The sequence below is a fragment of the Myotis lucifugus genome, unplaced genomic scaffold (genome assembly GCF_000147115.1).
Source record: "Myotis lucifugus unplaced genomic scaffold, Myoluc2.0 scaffold_429, whole genome shotgun sequence".
NCBI lineage: Eukaryota > Metazoa > Chordata > Mammalia > Chiroptera > Vespertilionidae > Myotis > Myotis lucifugus.
Genome location: NW_005871477.1, coordinates 648,650 through 657,766, shown reverse-complemented (window position 1 = coordinate 657,766; position 9,117 = coordinate 648,650). Strand labels below are relative to the sequence as shown.

At 40.8% G+C, this 9,117-nt stretch overlaps 1 non-coding gene across 1 annotated transcript; it reads left to right on the top strand.

Moving 5' to 3' along the window:
* Positions 1–1,381: 1,381 nt before the first annotated feature.
* On the top strand, positions 1,382–1,484 carry LOC111823244. The gene has a single exon (XR_002826243.1). It is a non-coding gene; the product is annotated as a U6 spliceosomal RNA (small nuclear RNA).
* The last annotated feature ends 7,633 nt before the right edge of the window (positions 1,485–9,117 follow it).

The window sequence follows — 9,117 nt, the reverse complement described above, 5'->3', positions numbered from 1 at the left end:
TTCATCTATTCTGAACATTTTATATAAAAGGAATCATAATATTTTATCTTTGTGTTGCTTTCTTTGAGCATAATGTTTTCAAGATTCATTCAGGTTATACCATGGATCAGTATTTCATTTCTTTTTATTGTAAACTATCTTTATCCACTTATCATTTGGTGGTCATTTGAGTTGTTTTCAATTTTCGGCTATTAGAAATAATGTGCTGTGAATATGTGTAAACATCTTTGTGGCTTGATATTTTTATTTCTCTTGTGTAAAATGGATGCCTATTTATGTATTTTTTTAAAAAAGGTTAAGAATCTTTTGAGGAACCGTCAAACTCTTTTAAATTGTTGGCACCATTTTATCTGTCCCCTAGTTCTGTCTCTTTGTCCCTTCAATTTAAGAAAATACATGGGAAAATATTACCAAAATGTTTATTGAATTAAATTGATCCTTAGCTATAAAACATGCAATGTTATATAGAATCAAGTCTAGTTACTATGGTAAAATTACAGGCCTAACACATATAAAATGAAGATGCATTCATGGTCATTAAATAAAAGAGACAAATCTGTAAATATATACCCCCAAAGTAGTTTTCTTGTCACATTTCTCCTGATTTTAAAGAAGATTGCTTAAACAGTAAAAAGCAACGTAATAGAGAAATATTCTACTTTTTCCATTCCACTTGTGCTTGGGTAGTTGAAGATAAACTACTGGAAGAAATGGGGGCAATGATAATAAAATCATTGAGCCTAAAACGACTTGGGTGTGTGATTGTAAAAGCCACAGGGCATTTTTCTCCAATAATACAAGTTAACAAAAGATACTCTGCTATGCGACAGAATTTATCAGTTTTTAAAAGACACTATCTAAGGATGACTCAAGTATAAAGATTTTAAGAGAAATGACAGGCAGATTTTAATGATAAATATAATTTTTCATACTCTATGTCCTCTAACTTCAGAATTGTGGCACATTTTATACACACCATTATGTGGTGATACAGGATCAGAGAACACTTTTAAAATAAGCGTATCTTCTTACTGTTTACATTTTTTATTCTCTTTAAGTACTACTATGGGATATTAAAAAGCACTGCAGTCCCTTTATAGCTATATAAATGCAGTGGGTTAAATTGTCCAAAATGGTGTATGTCTCTATTTGATATGAAATGTATGCTGTTTATTCTGTAGAATACAGAGTAAGGGAAACAGTAACTCAAACTTTTTATCAACACAGATAACAATAAATATATTTTTATTCAAACTGAGATAGTTGCAAGAACACAGTTTTCCCTTTTGGTTTAAAGAAAACAAAAAATTTTTAAACAGAATATTTTCAATTAGGTGGTAACACTTCTATAGGTTAACATATTCATGGTGCTGCATGCTCAGTTTGGCAACAGAGATAGATACTAAAATTGTAAATTATACAGAGAAGATTAGCATGCCCCTTGCACAAGGATGACACAAATTCATGAAGTGTTCCATATTCAAAATATAATTCATACGGTGCAAAAAAGATGTGTTCAGAGTTTAGGAAAAAGTATAAAATCTAGCTTGACTGGAAATTAGAAAGGAACTTTCCTTTCCTCGTGTTGTTAGTTAGGAACCAGTGAGTAAAAAAAAAAAAAATCTGTGCCAGTAAAAATCATTCCTTCATTTGTATTTTATATTTATACTAGAGGCCCGGTGCACAAAAATTTGTGCACCCGGGGGTGTCCCTCAGCCAGACCTATGCCCTCTTGCAGTCTGGAACCCATCGGAGGATGTCCACCTGCTGGCTTAGGCCCGATCCCTGGGGGATCAGGCCCAAGCTGGCAGTCAGACTTCCCTCTGGCAGCCCGGCAGCCCTTGGGGGATGTCCACTTGCCAGCGTGGAGCAGGCCTAAGCTGCAGTCGGACATCCTTAGCGCTGCTGAGGAGGTGGGAGAGGCTCCCACCACCACTGCTGTACTGGCAGCTGGCAGCCTGTCTTGTGGCTGAGCAGAGCTCCCGCTGTGGGAGCACACTGACCACCAGGGGGCAGCTCCTGCATTGAGCATCTGCCCCCTGGTGGTCAGTGTGTGTCATAGTGACCAGTCATTCCCAGGCTTTCTGCTGTTAGGGTCAGTTTGCATATTACCCTTTTACTATATAGGATAGAGCCCTGGTGCATGGGTGGGGGCTGGCTGGTTTGCCCTGAAGGGTGTCCCGGGATCAAGGTGGGAGTCCCGCTGGGGTGCCTGGCCAGCCTGGGTGAGGGGCTGATGGCTGTTTGCAGGCTGGTCACACCCCCTTCAGGGTCAGGGTCCCCACTTGGGTGCCTGGCCAGCCTGGGTGAGGGGCTGATGGCTGTTTGCAGGCTGGTCACACCCCCTTCAGGGTGGGGGTCCCCACTGGGGTGCCTGGCCAGCCTGGGTGAGGGGCTGATGGCTGTTTTCAGGCTGGCCACACCCCTTTTAGGATGGGGGGTCCCCACTGGGGTGCCTGGCAGTCTGAGTGAGGGACTGAGGGCCATTTTTAGGCTGGCCAAGCTCTCCCCCCCCCCCCCCCCCCCATGACGGAAGCTCCCAGCCTCTCCTTTTCTTTTTTTTTCCGACCTAACAGTTTTATTGCTTAAAGTATTACAAAAAGTATTATATATGTCTCCTTTTTTTTTTTCTCCCCTTGACCTTCCCCTCCTCTCCTTCTTTTCTTTTCTTTTTCTTTTTTATTCTTGGATTTATTTACCTTCTATAATTGAAACTTTGTAGCCTTGAGAGGAGCTCAGAGCCGGCCAGGGCAGGCAGGAGGTAAGCTTGGCTTCCTCCGTCACCAGGGGCAACCCACTCCTGCTTGCTCCAGCTCCGTGGCCACGGCGGGCTGAAAGCAGGTATCTGGGGTTTATTTACCTTCTATAATTGAAACTTTGTTGCTTTGAGTGGAGCTCAGAGCTGGCGGGAAGCTTGGCTTCCTCCATCATTGGGGCAAGCAAGCCTCCTGCTTACTCCAGCTCCATGGCTGGTGGCCACCATCTTGGTTGGGTTAATTTGCATATAGTCGCTCTGATTGGCTGGTGGGCGTGGCTTAAGGCATAGTGAAGGTATGGTCAATTTGCATGTTTGTCTTTTATTAGTGTAGACTAGAAGCCCGGTGCATGAATTCGTGCATGGTTACGGTCCCTAGGCCTGGCCAGCAATCAGGGCCAATCTGTGGGGTAACTGGTGGGATGATCAGGGTCCCTGCTCACACTTGCCTTGGCTGGCCTGGCATCACCTGCTCGCCAGCCCCACCCCCACGCTGGTTAGGGCCTGCAGGCTGGGGACAGCTCCTGTGTTTAGCGTCTGCCCCCTGGTGGTCAGTGTGCATCATAGCAACTGGTTGTTCCACCCTTCGGTCAATTTGCATATTAGGCTTTTATTATATTTATATATTTGAGTGTGTATGTACATATGCATATGTTTCTGTGTGTATGTTTTATTGCTAAGTATATATTTTATAGGACTGTAGAGAATGGGTTGCCAGAGCCAGTGACATAGTGAAATGTCATTGGGAGAGGCACAATTTTGGAAGCATTATTAGCTGTAATTTTCAGAGAATGTGAATGAGCAATGCTGCCCTGACTGGGTGGCCCAGTTGGTTGGAGTGTCATCCTATACATCTAAAGACTGTGGGTTCCATTTCCTAGGTTGTGGGTTCAGTCCACTGTTGGGTGAGTATGGGAGGCAAGATGTTTCTCTTTCACACTGATATCTCTCTCTCTCTCTCTCTCTCTCTCTCTCTCTCTCTCTCTCTCTCTCAAAATCAATGCAAACATATCACCGGGTGAATATTTTTTAAAAAGCCCAGCTGCCATGGCTCAGTGGTTCAGCACACACCTATGAACCTGGAGGTCACTGTTCGATTCCCAGGGCACATGCCCAGGTTGCAGGTTCAATCCCCAGTGTGGGGGTGGGAGGTGGGGGAAGAATGCAGGAAGCAGCCAATCGATGATTCTATCCCTTCCTATCTGAAATCAATAAAAAAATATATTTTTTTAAAAGAATGAGCAATGATGGTTTGAAAGGGTTTTGTGTAAGTCTTCTCTACCTCCTAATGGAATTGTCAGTGAACTCAACAAAATGATGAACCTTGAGGACATTATGCTAAGTTAAGTAAACCAGTTCCAGAAATACAAATACTATATGGTTCCACTTATATGAGGTATCTGAATGGTGGTTGCCAAGGGCAGGGTTAGGGGATATTGAGAGTTACTAACCAATAGGCATGAAGTTTCAGTCAAGCAAGATGAACAACCCTAGTGATCCTATAGTACAACAGTGTAACTCTAGTGAACAATAATTTATTGTATATTTAAAAATCTGGTAAGAGGGTAGATCTCATATTAAGTGTTCTTACCAAAATAAAAATTTTTTAAAGTGGTCTTTAAAAAAGAAGCACCAATTATGCATGTATCAGGTCCATTATAATTTTAAAAGCTAAATTTCTATGCATTTTATGTGTAATAAACCTGCCAAAATTATCAAAAAGTAAAACAAAGTAGAGTATATGAAAAGTACCAGGGTTTATCTTCTAACATGCATGTAATGAAAAGGTGAGAAACCCCATTTAATGAGAACTAATTTTAATCATCTGTTGAAAATATCTGGAAAAATTGGAAGGTGACTCTATATTATAGGACGACAGAAAATAAAAACCTCAACAATGTAATAAGAAACAGTACTAAATCTAGTGTTACATTCTTTTTTTAATTGACCTTTGCCAAGTTGTTCGACCTCACTTACTACACAAATAAAAAGTTAAGGAACTTGCCGAAACCAGTTTGGCTCAGTGGATAGAGCGTCGGCCTGCAGACTGAAAGGTCCCAGGTTCGATTCCGGTCAAGGGCATGTACCTGGGTTGCAGGCACATCCCCAGTAGGAGATGTGCAGGAGGCAGCTGATGGATGTTTCTCTCTCATCGATGTTTCTAACTCTCTATCTCTCTCCCTTTCTCTCTGTAAAAAATCAATAAAATATATTTAAAAATAAAAGAAGCAAGGAACTTAATCTAAGGTCCTCCCCAGTATTACATGATGATTATAATACAATAAAGACAATCCTTAGGTTTTTACAAAAACCCAAGTAATCATTCTATGACAGTATTTGTCTTCTGCATTGACAGAAAAAATGATACCATTGCAACTAACTGGATGTAAATAATCGGAAAGGAGCAAAGAGAAGGCCAAAGTCAAGTCTGAGTGGCATAGGGAAGGTATCTGTCTGTCAGCCAGACCTGGGAACAGGTCATTGGCCAGAGTGGGCGTGGCCACAGCAAGCAAGGGAAGATTTGAGATATATCATCTCCTAAACAAAGGGGTTCTCTCCCCTGGACCTCTTGTTGCAGGGGGCACACTCTGCTGGCTCCCCTGCATTGCCCACACGATTCAGGGCCATTTGGAGCCTATACACAATGGACGAACGGACTGCAACTAGCCTAATGCTAAACTGGACCCAGCTCCACCATGGAGCAGAAACGCTGGACCCGGTTTTGCTTTTAGCTCTGCTGCTTGCCCAGCTGCACCTCTCCCAGGACTGAATGTAGGGAAATGGGACTTTGCAAGCTCAGGGATGTACTTCCACATAAATAAATATCACCATCCTCCGGTATGGGTCTCAGAAAGTTCTTCTTCTTGAGATATCAAAAGGATCCGACCCCAAACACCCAGTGGAGGGGGGGATCTACCACTTCCACCGGTGGACACCCCACTTCCACCAATAACAAAAAGGGTAAATAAATGTTAAGTTTTTAAAAACTCCACAGACACAAAATATCAGCCTGCTTGTATTTACCAAATACAGGGCAAAACAATCTGATAGACGGTGGCATCAAAACTCCCTGACCATGCCCCAGTTCCACTTTTTTTTTTTTAAGTCTACATGATACGGGTGCAGTTTTCATAGGTAAATGTTTTGTAATAATTATAAACAAAAACAAGGCGGCACCATATTGTGTAATAACTTATGTGTAAGTAATTATGCTCTGTGATACTTGACAGCCCATTTAAACATTTTATACGTGAATATATTTTCGAAGTGCTCACTTCTAAAAACCTGGCTGTTTAATATGGTGCACTTTGCTACCTCTGCATCTATTCTCAATTAATGTATTTCAGAAATACATTTGGAAGACAACACTGCACCTTTATTTTTGACATATTTTAATTGTTATAGCAATAAAAATAAATAATACCATTCAAATATAAAATCACTTTTCCCTGCATGTTTATTGTTCTGATTAAATTTCTTTCTCACTCTAGGTATTCTGTGATGACTGCTAGACAACATCCTTTCCTGGTTATGCCCTTCTGTGGAAGGGAAGGCAAACCCGTGATCATTGTCTAGCATGAAACATTGGAAAGTGATGCTGGTAGTTCAGAAACATACGTCTTGTTTTTAATTTTTTGTCCCCCTCTTGGTGTCAGCTTAACCAGTTTGGTCAATAGTTTAGCTTTTCCCCAGCCAACAGTCCTAAAATATAACCTGACAAACGGTAGCCAATATATCAGTCTTCCAATTCAGAGACAATTTTTTTTAGCTACAATCCAGTCAAATCAATGCCTTTTCACCCAGGAGAGTCTGTGGGCTCCTCATTTCACAAATGCCAATGCCAGCTTGATTCTCTAATGTCTCCCCCATCTTCTCTCTGCTGCACCTTGTTTAATTAGCTTTTTACCTGTTTCTCTTCTATCGTAACAACTCTATTGGCTAGGACTTCTGTAACCTCCCAAGTGCCCAAATAATTTATCAGTCAGTGTTCATTGGGGCTCCCTAATCCTCCTCAGGTTTGGTTGGCTCTAAATTGGTCAGGTCCTGGGGTTAGCAGCTTTGTTATTGGTTTTCCCAGTAAATATCCCTTGTGGCAACATTAGAGTAGGTGTTCAAACTCAGTGTAAAATTGTAGTGCGAGACCTAACATACTTTTAGGAATTTATCCTGAAGAAATAATTGGACAAGTATGTAATTATATCAATGAAATAGTCACAGTTGTACACTCTGTAACTTTATTGTTTACACTTATGAACAATGGGAAATATACTATTTGTTTAAGGATAGAAGAATGATAGATTGTGACAACTATATTAGAAATGATTATGTAATATTTAAGAATAAGCAGGTACATTTATTGGCCTGGAAAGATTTCCAGTATAGATTTTTCATTGAAAAAAAGCAATAAAACAATATGTATAGAATGACTCATATTAATAAAAATCAATCACGCATATGTATATATGTTTACTTATGTACATAGGTATTAAAATCTTCAGGTTTACACATCAAAATGTTACTATTTATAGAAAATGTTACTACTCTTTATTTTTTTTAAAATATATTTTATTGATTTTTTACAGAGAGGAAGGGAGAGGGATAGAGAGTTAGAAACATCAATGAGAGAGAAACATCGATCAGCTGCCTCCTGTACATCTCCCACTGGGGATGTGCCCGAAACCCAGGTACATGCCCTTGACCGGAATCGAACCTGGGACCTTTCAGTCCGCAGGCCAACGCTCTATCCACTGAGCCAAACCGGTTTCGGCTGTTACTACTCTTTATATCTAAACTAGAGGCCTGGTGCAAAAAGTTAGTGCACAGGTAGGGTCCCTAGGCCTGGCCGGTGATCAGGGCTGATTAGGGCCTTCTTTCATTCCGTGCCACCCTCTGGTGGTCAGTTCACATCATAGCAAGCGATCGAACTCCCGGTCTTCCAGTTGAACTCCCAGGGGACACTTTGCATATTAGCCTTTTATATATATAGACTAGAGGCCCAGTGCACGAAATCATGCACTGGTAGGGTCCCTAGTGGCTGCCAGCTGCCGGCCAGGCACTCCCTCCCCTTCCCCTGGCCAGCCCCGTCCCCTGGTCAAACTCCCAGACGAACCCCAAGTCAAGGGGACACTTTGCATACTATGCTTTTATTATATAGGATGGTAGAATGTAGGTGACTTTTACAAATAATTCTTTTGTGCAAATTTATATTTTTTAAGATGAACACTATGTAATACTGACTTGTATAATACTTGAAAACTTTTAATCATGTTTCTGCTCTCCATCCTCAAAAGTATTTTATAAAAGATAAACATTTCCCCATTTTAGCTAGTATGCCAGTTATTTTTCCTCCATGTTAACCTAAACCTCTTAAATTATTTGTCCTTATTTTTGTTTTCATTTCCTCACTTTTAAATCATTTATTAAACAATTCTAATTATTTTAGCCCTCATTACTTCATGGAATTTTTCTCATGAAAGTTATCAGTAAGTACTTATGGCTAAGTCATGCAATTTTAAAAATTCTTTACTTCTTTTTTCCTCTTTTCACTATAGACCCTTTCTCTTCAAACTAGGTGTTTCCATGACCCCCTAGACTCTCATGTCGGAGCATGTGTGGAACTTTAATTACTTTTTAATTTCTCTCCTCCAATTGAATCATAGGCTCCTTGGAAGCAGGAAACAGTAAATTTTATTCTTTTTTAAAAAATATATTTTATTGATTTTTTACAGAGAGGAAGGGAGAGAGATAGAGAGTTAGAAACATCAATGAGAGAGAAACATTGATCAGCTGCCCCCTGCACACCCTCCACTGGGAATGTGCCTGCAACCAAGGTACATGCCCTTGACCGGAATCAAACCCAGGACCCTTCAGTCCGCAGGCAGACGCTCTATCCACCGAGCCAAACCAGCTAGGGCAGTACATTTTATTCTTAACCCCAGACCCTAGCCCAGTGTCATGCATATAGTAGATGTTTAATAAATACACGTCAACAAATTGGGTGAGTGAGGAAGTTTCAGAGGGAATCTGATCATCCTGAATATTTTTTCATTGATATTCTACTCTAGTGTCAGGAACCTAAATAATTTTAACGTTATGTGTCTCAACAAAGATCCTATTTCCCAAATACAGAGGAGAAGAAAATCATATTCAGAGCATTTTCCCGACGAGTGGGGTGGAGGGAAGTCTAGTTTTACAACTTAATAGAGAGCAAGCTGGGCCTCTGAATGAATGTATCCATGTCCCAAACTCAATGGTGGAACTGGCAAAGAGACTCTCTCCCTACCAATCAAACACATTCTGTAAGCCTAACCTGCACACACCCGTGGACGTGAAAACGACAAAAACACAGGGTTGTTGCGATT